Raw genomic sequence first — 25273 nt, forward strand, 5'->3', positions numbered from 1 at the left:
TGATGAGACTTACCCAACAAAAGCGCTGGCAGGTCGATAGACACACAAATAAACACAAACATACACACAAAACTCTAGCTTTCGCAACCAACGGTTGCCTCGTCAGGAAAGAGGGAAGGAGAAGGAAAGACAAAAGGATATGGGTTTTAAGGGAGAGGGTAAGGAGTCATTCCAATCCCGGGAGCGGAAAGACTTACCTTAGGGGGAAAAAAGGACAGGTATACACTCGCACACACACACATATCCATCCATACATACAAGACACAAGCAGACATTTGTAATTAAATATATTTTTCCCACGTGGAATGTTTCCCTCTATTATATATATATATATATATATATATATATATATATATATATATATATATATATACCCCCCTACAGAGAGAGAGAGAGAGAGAGAGAGAGAGTGTGTGTGTGTGTGTGTGTGTGTGTGTGTGTGTGTGATATATATATATTATATATATATATATATATATTTTTGAGACAAAGGCCTTGTTGGCCGAATGCTTATATTGTGACAGTCTTTTCGTTGTGCCTATTTCCGACTCGGCATCTACACTATATGGTGAGTACCAACTTTCCTTTTCATAATATTGTTACATTCCATCTTGGACTTCCCATTGTTTGCAATATCAAATATAATCAATTTAGGAATAAATGAGACCACTCTCTCTCTCTCTCTCTCTCTCTCTCTCTCTCTCTACAGGGATTGCATTTCGGCAGGTAGACTACAGTAAAGTAAAAATTGTGTTGGGTTGGGTGAGTAGAGAGAGAGAGACAGGTGTTAGGAGAGCTACGGGTGGGGTGCAGGTTGTGTCAGGTGTGGTAAGTATAGGGAGGTGGGGGGGGGGGGGGGAGGGGGAGGGGAGAGGCAAGAAGAGGCATTGGAGGTGGGTAACTAGCACATTGGAGGGAGGCAGCAGGTTTGTTGTCTAGGAATCTAAGAGGGAGTAGTAGTGGGTGCACAGTCTAGGTATGGATGCTGGAGCCAGTGGGTTGCAGTGCACAGAGAAGGTGACATGGATTGGGAGGGAGTGACAGGACGGAGGAAGGGAAAACTGTTGTGTGGAAGGTGTGGGGCAGTGAGTTAGTGGAGATTGAGGCAAGGAGATTTATGGAATCGAAGGATGTATCGCAAGGACTCCTCCCACCTGTGTAGTTCAGAGGAGCTGGTGCTGGAGGAATCAGATGGCCCAGGTTGTGAAGCAGCCTTTGAAACCAATCATGTTGTGCTCAGATGCCTGTTGTGACATTAGGAGGCCAACTTTGTTCTACCAGCTTGTTGGTAGTCATACCAACGAAAAAGCCGTGTTCTGATTGCAACAGAGTTTGGTATACGACATGGCTGCTTTCACAGATTGTCCAGTCACTGCTGGTGTAGGATGAGCCCATGACAGGACTGGAGTAACAAGTGGGTTGGGGGGTTGAGCAAGTCTTGTACCAACATGTTCCACAGGGATATGATCCCTGTGGTAAGGTGTGGGGAGTGTCATAAGGATGGACCAGGATGTTGTGTAGGTTAGGTGGGTGATGGACTACCATTTTAGGACGTGTGGGAAAGATGTTGTGTACAGTGTCCTTCATTTCTGTGCATGATGATAGATAATCAAAGACGTGGGAAAGTATATGGCCAAGTTGTTCCAGTCCAGGACGACAGTGGATGATGAGTGGGAGTACTCATTTATAGCTGAGACTTTGGGCTGGTTGGAGGATTTGGGGTGTGTGAGGATATGGCAGGGGAAATCTGTTTGCAGGCTGGTTTGGGGGCTTATGGCTGTCTGTGAAATACCTCGTGAGACCTTCAGCATACTGGGAAAAGGAGTTATTGTCACTGCAGATGTGCTGTACAGGGTTGGCCAAGCTGTATGGGAATGATTTTTTTGGTGTGAAAGATATGACAGCTGTCAAAGTGCAGGTACTGTTTTGGTGGTTAGTGGCATCCACCTATTCCAATCTGGCCTCACCATCCTTCCCCAGGTGCCTTCCTACGAACAACACTGTCTTAGAAATTCAAAATATCCTGACCTAATCATTCTCCCTGTAAGCAAAGACTCCACCACAGTTGTGGTGAATCGCAGTGACTATCTGAAAGAAGGCTTCTGCCAACTGTCTGACTGCTCTACCTACAACATTTGCCTTAGTGATCCCATCTCAGAAGCCCAGCATAACTTCCAATCTCTACTGTAATCCTTAGGCCCATCTCAGAACCTTTCCCGAGACAATCCTTCTCCTCATCCCAAGACACCCTGCACATCATCCTTCTACATGCTCCCCAAAAACTGAAAACTCAATAAGCCTGGACACCCTACTATAGCTAATTATTATGCTCCTAGTGAAAGAATTTAAGCAATTATTGACCAACACCTCCAAGCAGTTGTCAGAACCTGGCCTTTGATATCAAAGACAGTAACCACTTCCTTGGCCACCTTTCCAACATCCACACACCTTTACCTCCTGGATCCCTATTTATCACTGTTGATGCCACCTCGCTATACATCAGCGTCCCGCATTCCCATGGTCATGCCATTATCAAACCCCACCACTCCCAACGACTTTCAGACTCTAAACCCATTACCTCATCATTCCTCTTACACCTTACCAGACATAACTGTTTCTCTTTTGAGGAGAAGGTATAAAAACAAACCCGTGGCACAGACGTGGGCACCCACTTAACACCCTTCTGTGCCAACCTTTATTATGCCATTTAGGGGAAATGGTCCTAACCTTCAAAACTCTGAACCTCTTGTCTGGTTCAGGATTCATTGATAGTATCTTCATGATCTGGGCTCAGTGCCAAAACGTCCTAACCTCATTTATGCACAACCTTGACATCTCCTTTCACATCTCCTTCAGCCGGTACTCCTGAACCCAGCCTGTCGCCTTCCTGGATGTTGATCTCCACTTCTCTGATGTCTTATGTCCATTTTTAGCCCACAAACCACTGTCACTACCTACACTTCAACAACAATCCCTTCCATGCCAAAAAATCTCTCTCATACTGCCTGACCAACTGTGGACAGTGTATCTGCTGTGACAAGAACTCCTTCCCCAGTATGCTGAAGGTCTCACAAGTGCCTTCACAGGCATGCACTACCCTCCCCCCCCCCCCCTCCTAAAACTAGTCTGCAAACAGATTTCCCATACCATAACCTCACACATCTCTAAGCCCCCACCCCTCGCCACCCATTCCCACTCTGGACTAGAACAACTATATTTCACCGGGTGTTGATAATCTGATATCATGCTCAGTAATGAGGGATGTCATATCCAAGATCCTTTACACCTCTCCTAAAGTGGGGTCCCATCACCCACCCAACCTACACAACATCCTACTCCATCCTTATGCCACTCCTAGTCCCCTTGCCACGAGGATTATAGCACTGTGGAAGATCCATGTGCAAGACCTGCCCAATCCATCCACCCAGAACTTGAAACTCTAGTCCTGACATGACACAGGCTTATTCCATCCCATCAGTGGCAGGGCCCCCTATGAAAGCAACAGTGTCATATACCAACTGTGCTGTAAACAGCCAACCAGACATCCACCATAATGAATGGCCATTGTCAAACTGTAGGCAAGAACAACCAACGGCACAATGTGCAGCTGAACAGAACATGCTGGATTTCAATGGCTGCTTAACAATGCGGGCCATCTGGATCCCCTCCTTAACCACCTGCTTTTCTGAATTAGACAAAAGGGACTTGTCTTTGCATCTCATTCTTCACTCCTGTAACACTCCTGGTGTCAGTCTCCTTTAACCTGCTGTTCCCACACCCTCTATCCAATGGTTTCCACTTCCTCCGTCCTGTCGCCTCCCTCCCAATCCATGTCACAACCACTGTATGCTGCACCCCACGGCCTGCAACAACCATGCATCACATACCTTGTCCATGCACCTACTACTCCTCCATGTTGTATTCTTAGTCAACAGACCTGTAGCCACCGTCTTGACGTCTCTTTCCCTCCACTCACCCCACCCTAGTTCAGCTAAAACGCAATCCCGTTTTTCTGAAATCCAACAAGTTTTCTTTCTCTTTTATGTGTGCCTGTCAGCGGTTCAGTGTTTCTACTATCCAATGAGTGGTTGCCTTTACTCCTAAATTATTTACAGCCTACCAGAACTTTTCTACTATATAAAATAATAACGGACCTGGCAGTGTTTCACAGTTGCTAAATATGTATGGGAATTTGCCATATGCCCTAATCTTCGTTCTCCCCTCTCTCTGTGCAATTCCCCCTCTCCCTCTCTTTGTCGATTTCCTCCTCCTGCTGTTAGCAAAAATCTCAAAAAATTATTGACAGACTTAATTCAAATTTTTACATGACACTCTATCCACCACCACATCCTCCTCCCCCTCTCTCCTCCATCTCTTCCTTCCATCTATCTACGTCCAACCCCCTGGCCTCGTCTCTGTCCCTTTGACCCCTCCCTTCTCTCTCTCTCTCTCTCTCTCTCTCTCTCTCTCTCTCTCTCTCTCTCGCTCTATCTGTGTTTGAGCCTTGTTCATTGTTATTGCCAATGAAACTTTGCTGGGAACTGAAGTCACTTAAAATGAGCAGGTAAAGCAATTGAGATCATTGGTCTACAGGCTTCAAGAGACCTCTCCTGCTTCTGGATCAGTGGGGATAGTAGCTTCAATAAATTGTTTTGGACAATTCAGATTTCATAGTAGTTACTATTTTTGTATAATATCTATATAACTATATAAAGACAATTCATCCTTATTTAAAATTGTAACCAAAAATCTTAAAAAGTTTGTGACTGATTTACTTCAAATTTTTACACAGTACTCTATGAAACATTCTGATGGACTTAGCCGACCTTGTATTTGATATACCCAGTGATCAAAAAGTCAGTATAAATTTGAAAACATAATAAACCACGGAATAATGTAGATAGAGAGGTAAAAATTGACACACATGCTTAGAATGACAAGGGCTTTTATCAGGGGGGGAAAAGAAAAGTATTGCTAGACGCGTGAAAGATCTCTTGCACGCGTCGTTTGGTGATGATCGTGTGCTCAGCCGCCACTTTCGTCATGCTTGGCCTCCCAGGTCCCCAGACCTCAGTCCGTGCGATTATTGGCTTTGGAGTTACCTGAAGTCGCAAGTGTATTGTGAAAGACAACATCCGACGCCAATGCCTCACCATACCTCCGGACATGCTTTACAGTGCTGTTCACATTATTATTCCTCTACTACAGCTATTGTGGAGGAATAATGGTGGACATATTGAGCATTTCCTGTAAAGAACCTCATCTTTGCTTTGTCTTACTTTGTTATGCTAATTATTGCTATTCTGATCAGATGAAGCGCCATCTGTCGGACATTTTTTGAACGTTTGTATTTTTTTGGTTCTAATAAAACCCCATGTCATTCCAAGCATGTGTGTCAATTTGTACCTCTCTATCTACATTATTCCGTGATCTATTCAGTTTTCAAATTTATACTGACTTTTTGTTCACCCGGTATATGGTATATAAATATACGGGTAAAAATCTCTACTACTATATAAAGACGTGTTATCGTTTAATATTGTTACCAAAAATCTCCTGTCCGATTTACTTCAAATTTTTACATGATATGGTATACATAAGAAGAGGAAATGTTGTTAGCAAAAATCTCCACATCCTTGACAGACTTACTTCAAATTTTTACATGACCCTGTAATACACATTTAGACAAACATAAGCTATACATTTTTCTAAACATCATCGTACGGATATGAAAGTAGCTAGGATGATTGCAGGTACTAGCAGATGGGAACAATGGCAGGAGGGTGTCCACAATGAGGAAATCAAAGAAAAACTGGGAATGAACTCTATAGATGTAGCAGTCAGGGCGAACAGGCTTAGATGGTGGGGTCATGTTACACGCATGGGAGAAGCAAGGTTACCCAAGAGACTCATGGATTCAGCAGTAGAGGGTAGGAGGAGTCGGGGCAGACCGAGGAGAAGGTACCTGGATTCGGTTAAGAATGATTTTGAAGTAATAGGTTTAACATCAAAAGAGGCATCGATGTTAGCACTGAATAGGGGATCATGGAGGAACTGTATAAGGGGGGGCTATGCTCCAGACTGAACGCTGAAAGGCATAATCAGTCTTAAATGATGATGATGATGATGATCATCATCATACAGGTTTTTCTGTTAGAAACAACTGTGAGAAAGAAAATTCTGTGTTTGTCATGCTGTGAAAATTTACAGTTTTGTTTTCTTTTTTGCATTCAGTTTTAGCTATGACAGCGGGGCATTTAAACTATCAAACAAATTGTTTCTCCAATACATATATATAGAATTTTAAACAAAATTGTAAACACAGCTATGTGCTGTTTTGCTTTCTTCCCTGCAGTCCGTTTTAACAGAAAACAGGAAAGTTGTATTTATGAATTATTGGCTTATGATTACTTCAGAATTTGAATCACCCAACACTTTGTAACCCTACCCATTTACAGACTAAAATTATGTGAAATCATTGAAGCTATTATCCTCACAGATCCAGCAGCAAGAGAGGTCTCTTAGACCGGTATACCGATGATCGCAATCGAATTACCCATTCATTTTAATCAGCTTCAATTCCCAATCAAAGTCTCACTCACAAAGGCAATAAACAAGGCTCAGGCTCAGAGAGAGGGCAAAGAGGAGTACGGCAGAGAGGGGGAGGGGATAGAGAAAATGGATGTGGAGAGGCAGAAGAGGAGGGTAGACGGAGAAGGGGGGTGGGGGAAGGAGATTGAGAGAGACAGAGGTGAGGAGGAGGAGGAAATGGACAGAGATAGGGGAAAGAATAAGATTACAGCATATATCCAATTCCCACACATATTTAGCAACTGCGAAGCATTGTTGAGTTCATTGGTTGTGTATAAAGAGAGAGAATATGTATGGGAAAAACAGTTTGTCTGATGGTTTAAATGCCCTGCTATCGTAGTTAAAACTGACTGAGAGAAAGAAAACTAAACCACGCATTTTCACAGCACAGCATTTTTCTCGTTAGAGCTGGCTGTAGTAGAAAATGTGTACATTGTTGTTTATAAAAAAAGTATGCTGCCTACATCCATCTGAATGTATATAGAAAGAATGTCAAGAACTTTTCGAGATTGCTACTAACAATGTTTCTCATTTATACAGTACATATGTATTTATACACTGTATATATATATTGAAAAAAATATGTGGCCTTTGTCCATTTGAACATTTATTACGGTAGCTTGTAAAAATTTGAAATAAATCAATCAAAAACTTTTTGAGATTTTTGGTAACAACCTTCAACAACAAATTTTGTTTATATAGTACTGTGGATTTTGTTTATTCTTTTAGATACATAAATAGGATAAAAATCTGTAGCCTATGTCAGTCTGTACATTTATTAGAGTATCATGTAAAAATATGAAGTACATTGGGCAAGAACTTCTTGAGATTTTTGGTAACAATTTATTTCACGAAGGTTCAGCTTGTGTGAATTATCGTCTGATTGTGACATAGACACTAGAAAAAAATTGGACAGTGCCTACAGTGTGCAAGATACATACAAGTTTAAGCACTTTTTGTGCTATCTTCAATGGATTATTATTATTATCATTATTATTATTATTATTATTTACTACTACTACTACTATTACTGTTAATAATATTCTGCTACACATACTGCTGTCAGTTATTTTATGCTGGTAGTGTCTTGGTGTTGTCTTCCTCTTTGCCATTATGCTGTCTTCCTCTTTACCATTATATTAGACATGTTCACTATTCCACTTGTATTGCAAACTAACAGACCTTAAAATAATTATTGTGTGTGTATACCGTTCCCCATCAGGCAATTTTATGGAATTTTTGGACAGTGTTGAAAGTCTTCGTAGTGAGTTAAGACATTCTACAGAAAGCATTATTGTACTTGGAGATTTCAATGTCAACTTTAAAATCAACTGTTTAAATGTTACAAAATTGACCAATGTCTTTTGTTCGCATAATTTAGCACCAACTATCTTTGAATACACTAGACATGGAAAGAACTCTGAAACAATAATAGACCAAATATTTCTTGACTTACATAAACTAGACAATGTTGTAGAAGTGATTGACACTGGATTCTCTGATCATAAAGCACTAAAACTTTGTATAAATAATGTACTCTGTAAAAACTCTAGACCAAGTGAGAAACACATCCACAGGAGATGTATTAATGAGGACAACATTAGGATTTTTAATTCCTTGTTAAAAAATACAAGTTGGGATCTAGATAAACATGATAGTATAGACATGAAGTCTGAGTCATTTCTAGCTGATTACAAACATAACTTTGAAATTGCTTTTCCCCTTAAGAAAATGAAAGTAAAAGGCAAAATTAACATATGGATAACACAGGGCATAAGAAAATCTGGAGAGCAACTCAGAATGTTAAGTAAATCAGCAAGGCAAAATCCTGCTTTGAAACAACGTATTAAGTGTTCTAGGAAATTATACAAGAAAGCAATCACTGCAGCAAAAAAGTTAAATAATGATTCATATATCAGTAGAAATAATGGCAACAAAAAAATGAAATCAGTTTGGAAAGTGATCAATAGTAACTTAGGAAGAAGCAAAGTAAGAAACAACATTGTTATTAAAACTGAGGACAAAACTATAAATGATCCATTACAAATTGCCAATATATTCAACTGTCATTTTACATGTGTAGTTCAAAACCTCATACAAACCCAAAGTAGTACAGACATCAGTCATAACATCACATTGAATTCCGAAACTATGTTTTTGTATCCTGTAACAGTACATGAGGTAGAGAATGCCATCAGCAAACTAAAAAATAAATTATCCCGTGGCACCGATGGCATTCCAGACAAAATCATTAAACACAGCAGATATATTTCTCCTCTTCTTGTAGATATAATTAATGCATCTTTCAGTACTGGCACTTTCCCTAGAAAATTGAAACAATCAATTATAAAACCATTATACAAAAATGGGGATCATTATGATGTAAAAAAAACTACAGGCCTTTATCAATGTTATCTTGTTTTTCAAAAATTATAGAAAGAGTAATGTATGGAAGACTCTCTACTTTCCTAAAAAAAAAGTGGAATATTGGTCGATGAACAAAATGGATTTCGAAAGAATAGATCAACTGAAACAGCTATATACAACTTCCTAAAACTTGTCCTAAATTCCATTGATAATAATGAAGTAAATTGTGGGGTCTTTTTAGATTTATCAAAGGCCTTTGACGTTATTGATCATAAACTACTGCTCGAAAAACTTAGTTGCTATGGACTCCGTGGTACTGCTCATGCATGGTTTAAGTCATATTTATCTGGCAGATGCCAGAAAGTAGAAATAGTTCATGATGGAAAGTCATACTTTTCTGGTTATAAGGAAGTTAGTTATGGGGTGCCCCAAGGTTCGGTGTTGGGACCCCTGTCGTTCTTGATCTTTATGAATGACTTGCCAAACTATTTAACACAAGCTGATTGTGTACTTTTTGCTGATGATACAAGTCTCTTTATTAAAGCTCAGAATGAGACTGACCTTAACAACAAAATTGAAACAACAACAGTTGAAGCAAGTAAATGGTTCAGGGACAACAGTTTATTTGTGAATGAGAAAAAAACATTATGGATGAATTACAGACATGTTTCAAATAATATGAAGCCCAATATAACTATGAAGCTAGGCCAACAGAATATACTACAAATGCCAAATACAAAATTCTTAGGAATTTGGTTAATGAGCATCTAATATGGGACAAGCATATAGACGTGCTCAATAAAAAGTTAAGTAAATGTTGCTATGTATTTAGAATGCTCAAAAATTGCTGCAGTGATCAAACAGTATTGTGTACATATTATGCATTTATGCATAGTCTTTTGCAACATGGTGTCATATTTTGGGGCAATTCAAGTCAGGCAAAACGCTCCTTTATTATTCAAAAACGAGTGATAAGAATCATAAAAGGAGCTGCACCTAGAGATCCATGTAGGGAAATTTTCAAGGAATATAAAATCATGACTCTTCCATCCATTTACATCTATGAAAGTATATGCTTTCTGAAGTCTCACCCCCAGTTTTCTTCTTTAAATAGTGAGTTCCATGACTATACAACAAGACAGAGTAATGAATTTCACAGAGAAGTGCATAAGAAAGACCAGTACAACAAGAGTGCAATATACCACCCAAAAATTCTCTATAGTGCTCTTCCCTTAAAAATAAAAAGAATTCAGCAGCTGAGCAGTTTTAAAAGTGAACTCAAAAGAATGTTAATCAGTAATAGTTTTTACAGTGTTAGTGAATATATGAATTCTTCAGAAAGATAGCGTAACTTCACCTATCTTATAAGTTACTCATATACAAACTTGTGTCGTGGGGTAGACTCTTTTATGTACACACAAAAATTAATTAATCTGTCAATATAGAGTGTTATAATCATTGTTTCTTGTTGCTGTCCATTATACACAGAATATATGTAACATATTTGTGTCCTATATTGTTATCAATTTATATCATGTAAGCTATAATTGTTTTGCCCATATATTTAATTCAGATTGTTCACTGATAGTTTTTACATAATATGTTGTTATTCATATTTTTTCTGTATGTAACACATGACAAATCCCATATCATTGTACATGATAAAACGGGTGCTCAATAAACAATAACAATAACAATATATTATCATGAAAATACTAAGTTTTTGCCATCAGCTCAAGTGTTATGCTCTCCAGTATTTCTTTGCATGGAAACTAACTAAAGCTACAATATTACAAAGATAATTACAGATGTTAGGTTAATAAGGAACACAAGGGCGAGAAAAAGAAGAATAGTTACATATTTACAACAGGTCAGTGCATGGACAAAGGTGTACTACTCAACACGATATTACTGCAACTGGCCATCATTGGAAACACCTGTTGACATTACAGTAAACAAGTACAGTTGCAACTAAGGAAAACACATCACACTGTCAATGCTTTCAGGTCAGCGAAGCATAAACTATCAAACCTGATTACACGCTCACCCATGATAAGTCAGCCAAAGTGCCCTCACTCCCAGCTGCAATAATATTGTGGTCAACTAATACACTGCTTGGGAACAAAATAATTGGATATTATTGTTGCTCAACATAAGAAAGCAAATATTTAAGAGTAATCAATGTTTGAGAAACTACCCAGATGACAAATCTGTGCTCCAGAGAAATATGTGGCAGTTAACCAATCTATGAACACACAGAACTTTATATGGAAGTTACGTTTTATATCACCAAAAAAGCTGCTATTAAATAGTTCTTGACTTTGCTGAGACTAGTTTTGAGATGGTATTTTCACATGAAGGTCTCTACAGATAAAGTGGTGTAAACAATAGACCAGTGTGGCCATGATTACAATGTACTTCAAATATAAGCACTGCCTGACAAAACAAAAGAAGTACCCTGATGCTATTGTTGGATATCAATGTAACTTCGTGCACGTACACACGATTGATGGGTTTGTAAATAATTAGTAGAGCTGCAGTTCTCGGTGACAAGAAGAATAGCCACCAGAGAATGTTAATTTTGTTCATCTTTAGTGTTGTTATCAGGCCTGGTAGGGTGTATGAGTGGTGGAAACAATGTTAAGTTGAGCGATCATTGTAAAGGGCACAGGTGTGCTGCATACACATGTGAGACAGCATTATCAGCATGTGACAGTTTGAAAGGGGGCCTCTCATTTTGAGTCTCCATTTGGCAGGCTGGTCAAATCATGCAATATTCAGGTTTGTGGGGCACTTGGCTGTGACAGTGATCAGATGTTAGACTACAAGGGAACTTGAATAAAAGGATTCCTGTAACACACTTGTCATCCTGCACAATTGGTCAGACAAAAGCAGTAGCTGGACTACAGAATTATCATCCCGGCTGTTGACTGTGATTAATACCACAGCACAAACTGCTGCATTTGCAGTAGTCCATGACCAGGAAGCATGAACAGTTGATGAATGGCTTCTTGATGTCATGGTGTGGGAAACCATGGCACAACTTCATGGGTGGTAGTGACTAAGGGAACTCGGATGGCACAGTACTTCAAGGACAACCTATGTCATATGTTATATCTCATGTGACAGTTTTGTGTTGCTGATTTTCGGTGGACAGTACTCACCCACACATGGCATGTGCTGAACTGAAACCTATGTCCTCATATGTTATATCTCATGTGACAGTTTTGTGTTGCTGATTTTCAGTGTACAGTACTCACCCGCACATGGCATGTGCTGAACTGACTGTGTGATGTTAAGGTACTCTGTAGCAAGCAAGATCCTCAGATATGTCCCAAATGGAAAGTGTGGGACAGGTCGGACAACAACTGTGTCCCAGTGCCATCCCAGATGTCAAGGACCAAGTTACAGCAGCTATGGACCGGCTTACGATATGAGAGAATCAAAAGCTTTGTGACACCCCTCCCAACCAAATCAGGCCTGAGAGGGTGTTACATTCTGTTGATAAATGGGGTCATACTGCCAAGTTCTTTGTAAATTTGACTTGATTTTCTGTTCTCTGAAATAACATCATATACCCTCTGAAGCTGTGAAGTTTCATTTTCTCTCCTCTCCCTTCTGAGTGCTTAACTTTTTTTGTCAGGAAATGTATTTAACACTGTGGAAGCAAGTGGGCATATGGTAGACATCTCATACAGAACACAATATTACATACACAAGGAACATGAAACTCATTTACCATTGCATGATAGGATTACATGTTCACTTGTTTTGCACCCAATCTAGAGCTGTGTGCCCATTTTCTTCCACAGTGTTGGGTATACAAGATGTCAATGATAACTGTATAAGCATACCACAGTGGTGTAGGTGAATTAAAGACGAACAGATTGGTATAGTTGAGGTGGTTTATGCCACTGCTGAATAAGTCACTAGAATAACTGGTCATTTGCTGTTCAAAAATTCTCATTTATTGATAAGTTTTGGGCACAGTCCATCATCAGAAGATCTGCCAAGGAAAAATACAAAGCCATAAATCTAAGCATAAATTACAAAAGCCACTTAGAGTAAATTTGAAGAGACACATCAGAGAGTGCTCGCAAAGAAAATACACTAGAAAGAGAAGTCAATGCAGAGTATGGAGTCACTTGTATCCGTTGTCAGCATCAGAACTAAACTGATTACAAAATGTCACCATTTGGCATGAATACATCAGAACAGAGGTGCTATATTGTGCCACAGAAATAACTGGAACAATCAAATATTGAAACCAAAAAGTGTGTAATAGAAAAAAGATCTAAATATGACCTAAAACATAAAAGCAAAAGTATACACAGTAGTGCATAAATATCACACAAGATTCAATTAATGGCTTTACGAAACTTAGTTGGCAGGAAGTGCTGCCAGGCAGCAGGAATGAGTTAATACAGTGACCCTACATGTGACCACATAAGTAAATGGACAGCTTAATAATGAAAATAAAATAGACATTGAAAACTCTGGCAAATAAGCTATTTGTATGGTAATGTAGTTTTCTGTTCCCTTCTGGGTTGATTGTGGTAAGATACCAAACCATAGGAATGCTTGATTTCTGTGGCTGCCCTCAAACTCTGCTTTCGTATGCGTTTCCATCCAGCCTCCATAACTCTTGTGCTGGCTGCAAGATGGCTACTGGCAAAGTATAAACCACAACCATTGTAATAAGGTAAAATGTCCATGACGTGATAGTGCTTGAAGTGATAGTGGCAGGCACGCTTGCCATGGATACTCACCAAAAATCAAGCACCCCAAGGGTGAGAGGCAAGGGACTCACTGATATCAAGCATCCTGAAGGAACAGAAAACTTTTACATCCATGTCGTCGTACCTGTATCATGGTAATTGTAGTTTCTAACCAGACATTGAAACGGCTAACCATAATGCACTGTACAGTCAAATTTGCAACCCTAAAGATAATTTTGAACATAAATATCAACTGTCGGAACAGAAAGGTTTACATTTACATTGTAAATGAAATGTAGAATCAAATGCGTCACTTCTTAATTGCAAAAACAGGCACACTTGATATTTGTCAGTAACTGAGATCCTAGTTATACTTAACAACCACAAGACACAGTATAAATTTTGTCCACAATATTAGGCAACAAGGCACAGTAATACAACATCTTGCCCTTTGTAGGGATAGTAAGATCCACAGGGAAGAGTTGTCAGTGTGGCAACCAACTGACAGTACAATAACAAGAGTTGTTCAATTATTTCTACGGGCACACTATAGTGCCACTGTTCTTATGCATTCACGTGACCTAATGGCATCTACCGGTTGAGTTCTGATGCTGATGGTAGATAGATGCAACTATATACTGTGTATGAAGACTTCTCTTCTTGGTATGTTCTCTCTTTGAGCATTCGTTGTTGTTGTTGTGGTCAACATTCTTTGTTACACCTTTTGTAAATTTACTGTTAATGACTTTCTTCATTTATGTTGGATTTATGGGTTTGCATTTTTGCTTGGCAGATGTTCTGATAGGCTTAACATGAGAAGAGGCACCAATACTAGCAATGAATAGGGGATCAAGGAGGAATTTTATAAGGGGGACTATGCTCCAGACTGAATGCTGAATGGCATAATCAGTCTTAAATGATGACGATGTTCTGATGGTGGACTGTGCCCAAAACATGTCAATAAATGAGAATTTTTGAACAGCAAGTGACCAGTTATTCTGTAATGTATTCAGCAGTGGCATAAGTCTCCTCAAGTTTGTATCATGGTCGCAGGCCTAGTGGCGACTTCACGTCACACCTGCGGTCTATTGAGCCATGAAACAGCCTCAAATTGCTAAAATTGACCTTAAATATTTTAAAAGTCCCTGGCCTTGCACTTACACAGTGTAAAATTGACATTTGTGTAAATTTTGCCTCAAAAGATCATGACTTTTGACAGTATAAAATTAACAATTAAGTCATTCTGTTCGTCCGCCCTTCTTACTAGAAGACTTACTTTGCTTGTAGAATTAGATCAAATTGTAGATGCTAGGAAAGTTTAAATTTAACTTTAGTGTAATAGCTGACTAAGCCAGTGGCATGAGAGAGCAACAGGGTATTGAAAATCTTGTGTGGCATTCACGCGCTATAGTTTAGATGGCTTTTGCAGACCAATTGGAGGTTATTTCCCGGCTTGATAGACTGCAGTTGCCATATATCAAATTGTTCACTTCAATTCCTGTTCACCACTATTGTACATTGTAAACAGTCATCATTCACACTCTCTATACTTGAAGTAAATTGTAATTGTGGATATGTGTTTTATATCACTTTGATATGTAAAGGCAGCCAGATAATGACACTATGTCCAAACTTGTCACAGCAGAATTAACTGTTATTTAACAGCTGCTTTGGGTGGTACAAAAAATGTGTTTCATATAACATATCAAAGCAGTAGGGCACAATTTAAACGACATTCAGAGATTTGCAGTCTCATTTTAATTTCATGAAAGAGACAGGAAGAAAGGACTACTCTAGCGATTGTAGTTCAAGATTACGCAGTGACTGTATTAAACACAATGCCACATACTAATTACCTTTTTTTACCTTTTCTTCAGGCTGAAAATGCAATGGTGGTGATAAAACATTTACAAGGATGTACCGACACACCTTAACTTGTTAACTGCCGTGGCTACTGATGGCCACAGCAGGTAGCTCTGCTGCACCATTGGCAGTGTTGCAGCAGTCACTATGTTCATGGAAATGATGGTCAGAGAGGGCTCTATTTAGAAAAGTATGTACTGTATTTAACTTGTAATGAATATCAAGATTTCAAAAGTGATCTAGATTGTAATACAGGTGCCAAGAGTGTCAACTTTACAGAAAAATAAGTAAAATAATGATAATTCCTCCAATTCTATATTATTATGATTCAGTTAACATATGACTGAAGGCTTTATTTCAAGTAAAATTAACAATGCAACTTGAGTAAATCTCCTTCTCTGTAAGATAAGTTAGTTATGTATGCTATAAACAACATATATAATGCTAAAAAAGAAGTAAAATTAATCAACAGGTGCTGTACACAGGAAATGTTCTACCAAGTAATTAGAGACATGGACATCGGAAACATTCCAAACTACATAATGCATCAGTGATTAATATTCGAGTTGTGAGGAATAACAAGGAGAAATGCAAAAATACTGTGTAAACACAAACTAATTGGTACCCAATGCACAATAATATTAAAAACTATCCGTAGAAACTGACTTCTGAGATGGAGGATTACCAGCATATGTGCCCACAAGATTTACTAAAATATTTATGAATTTATAATGCAGATGCTACACACCATGAATACAAAATAATATTTGAAACAACAAAAACTTGTGTCACATACACTTGGTAGCTAGCAGAATGAGATTTCCAACTGACTTGCATGAAGACCGAGTGCTTAACAACTTGGGGGCGGGATGGGGGGGGGGGGGTAGGACATGGACATGTGACATGGTAAGAAAAGTATATAAGAGAAGCACAGACAAATAAGGAATCATTTTAGTGACGATAAAAGCCAGAAATGGAATAACTCACTCGAATAAGCCACATGAACAAACGGCAGATACCTGTGAACGAGTATATCAGAAATGGGGAAACTGATTAGATGTTTGCATGCTAATCTATGGGAAGTGACTGAAAAACAGTGAAATTACAAGTAGGAGACACAGTGTTCGATGTCCATGCCTCATCAAAGAATGTGGCCCGCTCTCTGAAACAGGACAGGCAGTGATCTGTGGCAGATCTGACAACAGAGTACAATGCTGGTGTAGATGCAACTGCCTTGGAGCACAGCATTCAAGTGCACATTTTTGATCACCAGACTACACAGCAGATGACCCCTGTGCGTTCCCATGTTGACCCAACGACATTGTCAAGTATATTTGCATTAAGAACAAGGCCATCAAGATTTGACCATAGATCAGTGGAAATGTGTCACATGGTTGTATAAATTATGTTTTGTGTTACACGAAGTTGAGTCTGGATATGATATCATCTGTTCGAACATCTACTCGAAACATGCACTGCAGCAGAGACAGGCCACTAGAGACATCATTATGCTATGGGGGCATTCACCTGGGCTTCCATGGGACCTGTGACAGCAATTGAATGCTGTATGGCAGTTGTGGACTGTGTGAACATTATTATGGACCACCTGTATCATCACTTCATGCTTGATGTCTTCTCAGTTAATGATGCCATCTTCCAGCAGGATATCTGTCCACGTCACAAGACCAGAAATGTGCTTCAGTGGTTTGAGGAATGTGATATGAACCCATGTTCCTGTCTTGGCCACCAAATTCAACTGATCTGAATCTGGAGGACAGCATGTAGGACACGATCAGGCACCAGCATTGCTCGCAAACCATTAACCCATAATTTACAGGAACTGCAAATCCATGCATAAATGTCTTGGAAACATCAGTCAAGTTAAGGTTTGGGGTCTTGTAAGTTCTGCCAATCCTGTATCACCCTAAGCTTTGGGCATGCCTCAGCAGCTACTGTTGCACACAATGGCTGGTCTAACTGCCTGGATCACAAAGATGGTACAAAGTTATAAAACAAAACAAAAATCTCAATCTCCAGGTAAGCTTCATGCCAATATGGTAAATGTCTGCTGAGGTAAAACAGGTATTAGCGAGTAGTGCCATGTCGAATTCGACTTGCTCGAGAGTATGTGGGGCTCTGTCTGAGTTGACTTATATTTCTGTAGTTGCCAATGGTAAATCCTTGCAGCATAATGTAAATCTAGCTTGCCTCCACATGGTGCACCCAGTGTGATGCTAAATGAGCCAGAGTGGTTACTGGCAGCCAGATCATCGCACCGGGGTCTCCTGGCTATTATTTGCATGGATACATTAGAGCAACGGAATGGTACTTCTTAGAAATATTGGTCCCTGTCTCCGTATTTGTCAGCTCAGTATCGAAGAACTTAGTCGATCAAAATACAAACATATAAAAATCCTTCTAGACTTAGTTACCATCAAGAGATGCATGAAGATGGTGTTACCATAGTGAAGTTGAGGGGTGACACTATTGGGATTTAAAGTTCTAGGAGTCACATGCATCCAAGGTGAAAATGATAATTGTTTACAAAGTACCACAATGGAGTAGAGGAACTTGAGACAACAGTTTTATACACATGTGATCTATCAAGTCAGGTAAGCACCTCAAATTGGCCTGCAAAAACCACCTAAGGTACAGTACATGTGCTTTATGTGAGAGTTTTATATTCTCTCGCTCTCTACACACGAACTATCTGTCCTAGAGAAAAAATGAAAAGGACCTTTTTGTAGGAAATTTAATGTAGTTCAATTATTTACTGCGATACATTTTCACTAGAGGCTGTGGTTTTTTAATTATTCAAGGAAAATGTACAAAAGTGACTGTCAAATGCCCCCACACTCTATCCCAACCAATAAGGATTCTTAGTATGTTGTTCATGGTAATCCCTCCTACCACCATGCAAAAATTTGCTATAACATCACTTATTTCCCATATTCAACCTTTTTTGGTCTTCACTACTGGGCTATTATCCAACCAAAGAATTCCTAGAATTCCTACCAACATTTAACCTTCATAGAATCTACATTTTTATTTTAATAGCCATCATGTGGAAATGCAACAACAATTATCAAAATGGAGATAAAGTTGTAAAGTGGACTGAAGAGAAAAATCTAACATATATATATATATATATTTGATGCCAAAGACAGGGGCACATTTAGATCCTGTACAGAGTAGGACCACAAATATCAGTAATAAGGTCCACTGAGAGGCCAGTTGAGATTGCTGGAAAGAAAACTGAAATATCTTCTCACAAGACCTCGATAGGGGTGTAAGATATATTCCAGTTGCAGTGGATGATATGGCAGATTAGTTAGTGCCATCCTTTGCAACAGCTAAAACGTGTATTGCAAGAGACATCTGAAAGGAATATATTCCAGGATGGAATAATGAAATAAAGAGCTCTATAATGCCCGTGGAAAACAGTGACCTTTATATTATTGAGGACCTTCTGGAAAAAATAGATGATGCACACAGAGAAAGATAGACCGAGACAACAAGAAGAAACTGAATTTCCAAGAGTCAAGCAGGGAGCCTATTGATAAAGCTTGGAGGGAGCAGTCCACCCAAGTGCAAAGACCTATTAATCACTCCAGACCACATAGCCTAAGAATTATTTCTCCCTCTAAAGCACCATGAAACCAACAACACACACATCAAATTAAACAGAAATGTAGCAGACTATGTAAAGAAGCACCACTTAACACAGAGTTTTTGGATGCTTTTAGCAGAAAAAACTATCAACTTCCCTGACAGACATCAAAACAGGCAAAGCACCCCACTGTGAGAGAATATACTCTGAGTTTCCTATCTGATGATACAAAACCACGTACAAGTGGCTTGCCAAACTTTATTAAAACAGGCTATCAACAGGACTCTTACCTAAAGCTTTTAAAACTACAAACATAATTGCTATATTAAAACCAAACAAGCCATGCGGCTATAGGCTATTGTCTCTTTTAAGCTTCTGCAACAAACTGCTGTAGAGATTACTACTCAACAAGTCTGTGGCCAGGTTGTTGGCCTCATTGCAGACAGTGCAGCCTTTCTTCACCACAGCACTAAGAGGATGGTGGGCCCATCATCCTGGCTGTCTTTTACCCCTGGGAAAGAGACTTGGTACTCATTTGATGACAGGCTGAATCGGCCTGAGGTAGTCCTGGGTGGACTGAACAGAGGAAAAGTGCCCACCCATATCCAAGATTGAACCTGGTAGGGCTCCACCTGCTAGACCTCTATAGCTGCTCTCCTCAACAGAACTGGTCCAAAATTTTAACCCATCATTCCTCACAAGTAAGCTGGCTATAAGCCAAATAGAAGCTGCACAGATCAGTTTTAAGTCTTACCACACACATGAAGGCAAACAAACAAAAACATCAATCGTTTTTGTATACTTAGCTGTTGCTTGTGGAAGATAGGTCTTCTGTAAAAGCTGATTAAGGTAGTTCCACTCCATACAATAATGAGGATTATCAGTAGCATGCTACCTTATCTTCATGTTTTGCAGCACAACAATATAAATGAGCAGAGAAAGCTGAACAATAGGAGTCTGTTCTGGCTCCCATTTCATTCAGTTTATATATCTCGGATCTGGCTAACACTGCTGTAAGTAAATTTAGTTATGCTAAAGCCCAACATAAAAATTATAGAATCACTTGACGAGAAAGATAGTTGCTTTCTCCTAAATTGCAAAAACGAAAATCTCTTTTAATAATATAGTGCCCAAACACTAACTAGAGCACCCTACATATCTAGAAATGACTTACGACAAAACCTTATCTTTTGAACAAAATATTTTAAACACCGCTCCCAAGATAAGGACACACTACAACATTACCCGAAAGCTCAGTGGCACAGCATGGGGAGCTCAGTAAACACATTACCAAACTTCAACAGTAACAAGTAAGTGTGGCAAACTTTGTAGTCAATACTGTACATCAGTCTGGTGGAATAGTGTTGACTCCAGAGCAATTACATATGACAATGAGTTTGATTACTGGGCACACCAAGTCTGCTCTAAAGTATTGGCTTCCCAAAACTCAGCCATATAGCTCCACCCCCTCTGCACAGACAGGAAGCACTCGTAAGGGAACACAGGAAAATTGTGAACAATCCTGAACTGCACATTCACCAGGACAAAACCTACCTACAATCCCAAATCACAGCCTATGAGAGGGTGCCCAAAAAAAGAAACAAAGGGATAACATTGTTGTGGGCACATTACTGCCACTAGGAGTGTGTAGCACAACTCATTGCCAATTCAGTGCCACCTGTGTTGTTGGACTGGCTTATTCTGTTCATCTGCATTGATTGTTTTTGCTAGTGCTGTTTTGTTCGTGTTTCATTTTTTTATGATGGCACGTTTAATTGAACAATGTGCAGCTGGAAATTTTGTTTTCTACTCAGTAAAAATGCTGCTAAAGTGTTTTAATGTTAAAAACAGCTTACCAAGGTGACGCTATGAGAAAAACTCAAGTGTATGCATAGTTCGCTCAGTTTAAAAGTGGTGACATGTTGACTGATGACGAACCTTGTTCTGGACATTAAAAAAAAAAGTACTTAAATAACTCGAGAGCTTGTTCTCACAGACTTTCGACAGTCAATTGATCAATTGTCAAAGATTAGTGGGTTATCTGTGAGCTTGGTTCAGTGAATTTTAACAGATGATTTGAGAATGAAAAGGGTTGCTGCCAAGTTTGTTTCTCCGGTTCAGACTGACAATCAAAAGGGTCATCGAACTGAAACATGTTGTGCTTTGAAACAACAGCTTGAAACTGATCCAGATTTTCTGTCAAAGGCCATTACTAGTGATGAATCATGGTGCTATGGTTATAACCCAGAAACAAAGCAGCAGTCAAGCCAATGGAAGACAGCATCATCACCCTGTCCAAAAAAATGTCGTCGAGTCAAATCGAACATCAAAACAAAGCTGATTTGATTTTTTTGATGTCAAGGGCACAGTTTATTCAGAGTTTGCTTCACAGGGCAGACCATCATTCAAACCTTTTACTTGGAAGTTTTCAGAAAATTGCGCAACAGTGTTCAAAGACCCAGTTTGTGGCAGACAAGAGACTGGTTCTTCCACCACGACAGCACACCTGCACATGCAGCCATCTCTGTTAGACAGTTTTTGTCAAAAAATGGCATAGTTTCGTTCTCTCGTGCATCTTACTTGCCTGACCTGGCTCCACAATAAATTTTCTTATTTCCACCTATGAAAAGGGGCATGAAAGGACACCAATTTGACAACATTGAGGAAGTCAAGAAAAAAATGATGGAGGAGCTGTCAGACAATTCTGAAGATAACTACAAAAAATGTTTTGAACAGTGGAAGCGCTAGTGGTACAAATGTATTCATTGTAATGGAGAGCATTTTGAAGGGGATAAGTTTGTTTTCTACACTATTTGGAAATATATAGCTTTTTGGCTGAGCAGCTTTTTGCAAGAGCTTCAGTATCAGTGCCAAATGGATGGATTTGTGGAATGAAATGCTCCCTACTATCTACCCGACCTAACAGATCTATCTGAAGTGACCAGTGGTTTTGGACTCCTTTCACATATGTGGAAAAGCTTAAACAGAATTTGCACAGGACAAAATGATTGTGCAGAAAATATGTACAATTGGGGCAAACTTCCAACAGCAAACTGCAACTTTGAAGATCCAAGACAATCCATACTTCACATTATTGAAGAATGTGAGGAGGGAACATACCTTCATTATCCATTGGAGTTCTATGTTCCAATAGTCATGTTCCTTGAGTGGATAGCTGCAACTAATCTTAGCATATAAAATTTAAATTTCAACATTTTTTTAATGTTTTGTCATGCCATTTGAATGGTGATCATTACTTAAACACACTTATTGGCATGGGAGGGGTACAGCCAACCAACCAAGAGGGCCTGGGGCAGAGAAGTGAAAACATAGTGCTGTGCAAATTTGGTTTTTAAATGTTGGAAAAAAAAAGAAGATAATTTTGAGAGTCTCACATTTACACTGAGAAAAACTCAGAATAATTAATAAGTACTCTGACAGCTGTATAATGACACCCTCCTAATGGGATATTTGCAATTCCAGAATCATCAAATTTATTGCTAATAATCATACAATATATGAATAACACAATACATCCAGCTTCTGTAAGAATGTTGTTAAACCTGAATGCAAGAAGAATGATCATATATTTAAAGTAAATTATGGACAATGGAAAACAGCAGGATACTTTTCAACATTCAATACATCTGCATTGATAGCACACATAGAAATCAAATAAATGTGCTAAGAGTTTGATCATTTGTATTGAATCCTAAGAGGTAAATCAAATTCCAATGACTGAGTCTACCACTGTTGAATGAAAAGACAAATCTTACTGTAGTACATGTGGATCGTCAGCATGTGAAACTCACTGTACAAAACCACTGAAATACACAAACTGCCATTGTTATCATAGTGTCTGTAGCAAGGCCTATGTACTTAAGAATTGTAAAAATCATTGTATTGAAGTAAAAAGACCATTAAAGATTATGCAACGTCCAACCATTATTACCTCCATTTTTACAATCCTGAATAAAAATCTCTACCTAAGAATATTGCTTGTATACAGGTGGAAAACACTGATGCCGACACAAATATGTGTACCTTTAAAATGCACTTGTAAGAGAGTAACTGTGTGAACATATCATTTCCCAAGTCAACAACAACTGGAACAAGTAGCCATTTGCATATTGCTATATCACTGCAAGTAACTAAGGTCAAATTGGCATGAAGTGTACTACATGCTTGGAATTGTAAATTATTAGCAATTCAGCACCATCACACTTGAGAGTAAGTAAGAGTAACATCATCTACATTTTGTATACAAAGAAAGAATATGCAATGAATTATTATGTACGAATTTCATTTGAGTGTTGTCTTTAAGAAGATCATGTTATGCCATGTATAAGAAGGAGAAACATCTACACTGATAAGCCAGAATGTTATGACTACTGACTTACTATTGATATAAACCTGTCCAGGTGATAGCAGCATCACCTGGCAAGGAGTGATTGCTAGTCAGACACGTGCACGGTGCATGTATCGGTGAGTGTCTGTGTGCAGAAGAGGGAAGGCATGTAATCTATTTGAGTTTGACTGGGGGTAGATTGTGGTGGCCAGGAGACGTGGCACGAGCATTTCACAAACTGCACAACCTGTCGGGTGGTGAAACCACATCCAGACATCGTTTGTTGGGCGACCACCCCTCATTACAGATGTCAGTCATTATAGGCTGGGCAGACTGGTAAAACATGACAGGCAGTGAACTGTGGTGGAACTAACATCAGATTTTAATGCTGGAAAATGTGTATAAATGTGTCTGAACACACAGTGCACTGATCTCTCCTAAAAATGGGCCTCTTCAGCTGATCACCCATGCATGTGTCAATGTTAACACCACGACATAGGTAACTATGGCTGAAATGGGCTTTTGATCATTGGTGCTGGATGTTGGTGCAGTGCAGAGCGTTGTGTGGTCTGATGAAACCTGATACATTCTTCATCATGCTGATGGGAGAGCACGAATCCATCATCTTCCAGAAGGACAGTTTCTTGACACCTTTATTGTGGGACAGACAAGTTGGTAGCAGCTCTATTATGCTGTGGGGAACATTCACGTGGGCATCAACGGATCCAGTGGAGCTCATGCAAGGCACCGTGTAGACGAAGGAGTATCATACACCGGTTGCAGACCACATATATCCCTTCATGACAATTATGTTTCCAGACAGTAGTGGCATTTTTCAATGAGATAATGAGCAATGTCACAAGGCCAGGAGTTTGATGGAGTGGTCCGAGGAACAGTGGTGAATCCCAATTGATGTGCTGGCCCCCCAACTTGCCATATCTGAGCCTGATCAAACACATCTGGGATCTAACTGAACATGGCATCAGAGCTCATCATCCCCCTCCCCGGAATTCACGGGAATTAGATGACTTGTGTGTGAGGGTGAGGTGCCAACTCCGTCCTATGATTCACCAAGGCCTCATTGTTTCCGTGCCATGACACGTGAGCATTGTTATCCATGCCAAGGTGGACACACTGGCTATTAGGTAGGCAGTCATAACGTTCTGGCTGATCAGTGCAACTGCATGTGTTGGAATTCGACAATTGCAGGATTGTAGATTATCAAGGCTACAGTTATTGTTGTGAGATTTTGCTGCTCATGTTGATCAGAATCTCATGACTGTCATGTGAACATAGAATCAATGAGATTGGGGGAAGGTCATTCTTGACACCATTCAGAATCTCAATGGTCATAGGTGACTTAGCGCCTAAAGAGGACAGGCATATCGTTTGCTTGGCTGTTTAGAATCGTACAGCCTCATCAAGTACCTCGAGTCATTAAATGGACTTGTTCACTTTAAGACAGGTAACCACACTGCCAGAGTGATGACATCTGAAGCACTGTCTACTGTCAGCAGGGTGCCCATAGTTTTGGCTTACCTTGATGCATTAGCAAAGATACACACACTGACAAATGTGTGTCCAATGATAACTTTGGGCACAGGTATGGCATCTTTTCAGACAAGCCCCATTTCTGCATACAGTGTCATGTAGGACATATCTAAGGCTACAAGCAGAATGAATGTTGCGAGACTGTATTCATTGTAGTCATTCAGGCCCTCTACTTGTGAGGATACATGGGGTGCCACTGGGTACACAATGTAATCACTATTTGGA

At 39.4% G+C, this 25273-nt stretch overlaps 1 protein-coding gene across 1 annotated transcript in view; it reads right to left on the bottom strand.

Moving 5' to 3' along the window:
• Window positions 1-7920: 7920 nt before the first annotated feature.
• Window positions 7921-25273, bottom strand: part of LOC126161723 (fatty-acid amide hydrolase 2-A) — a 223739-nt gene continuing 206386 nt past the window's right edge. The window contains exon 12 of the transcript XR_007534948.1: window positions 7921-8914. The gene's annotated coding sequence lies outside the window, so the exon portion shown is untranslated. The remainder of the gene's footprint in view (window positions 8915-25273) is intronic.

This window comes from Schistocerca cancellata, chromosome 2 (genome assembly GCF_023864275.1).
Source record: "Schistocerca cancellata isolate TAMUIC-IGC-003103 chromosome 2, iqSchCanc2.1, whole genome shotgun sequence".
NCBI classification, from domain to species: domain Eukaryota; kingdom Metazoa; phylum Arthropoda; class Insecta; order Orthoptera; family Acrididae; genus Schistocerca; species Schistocerca cancellata.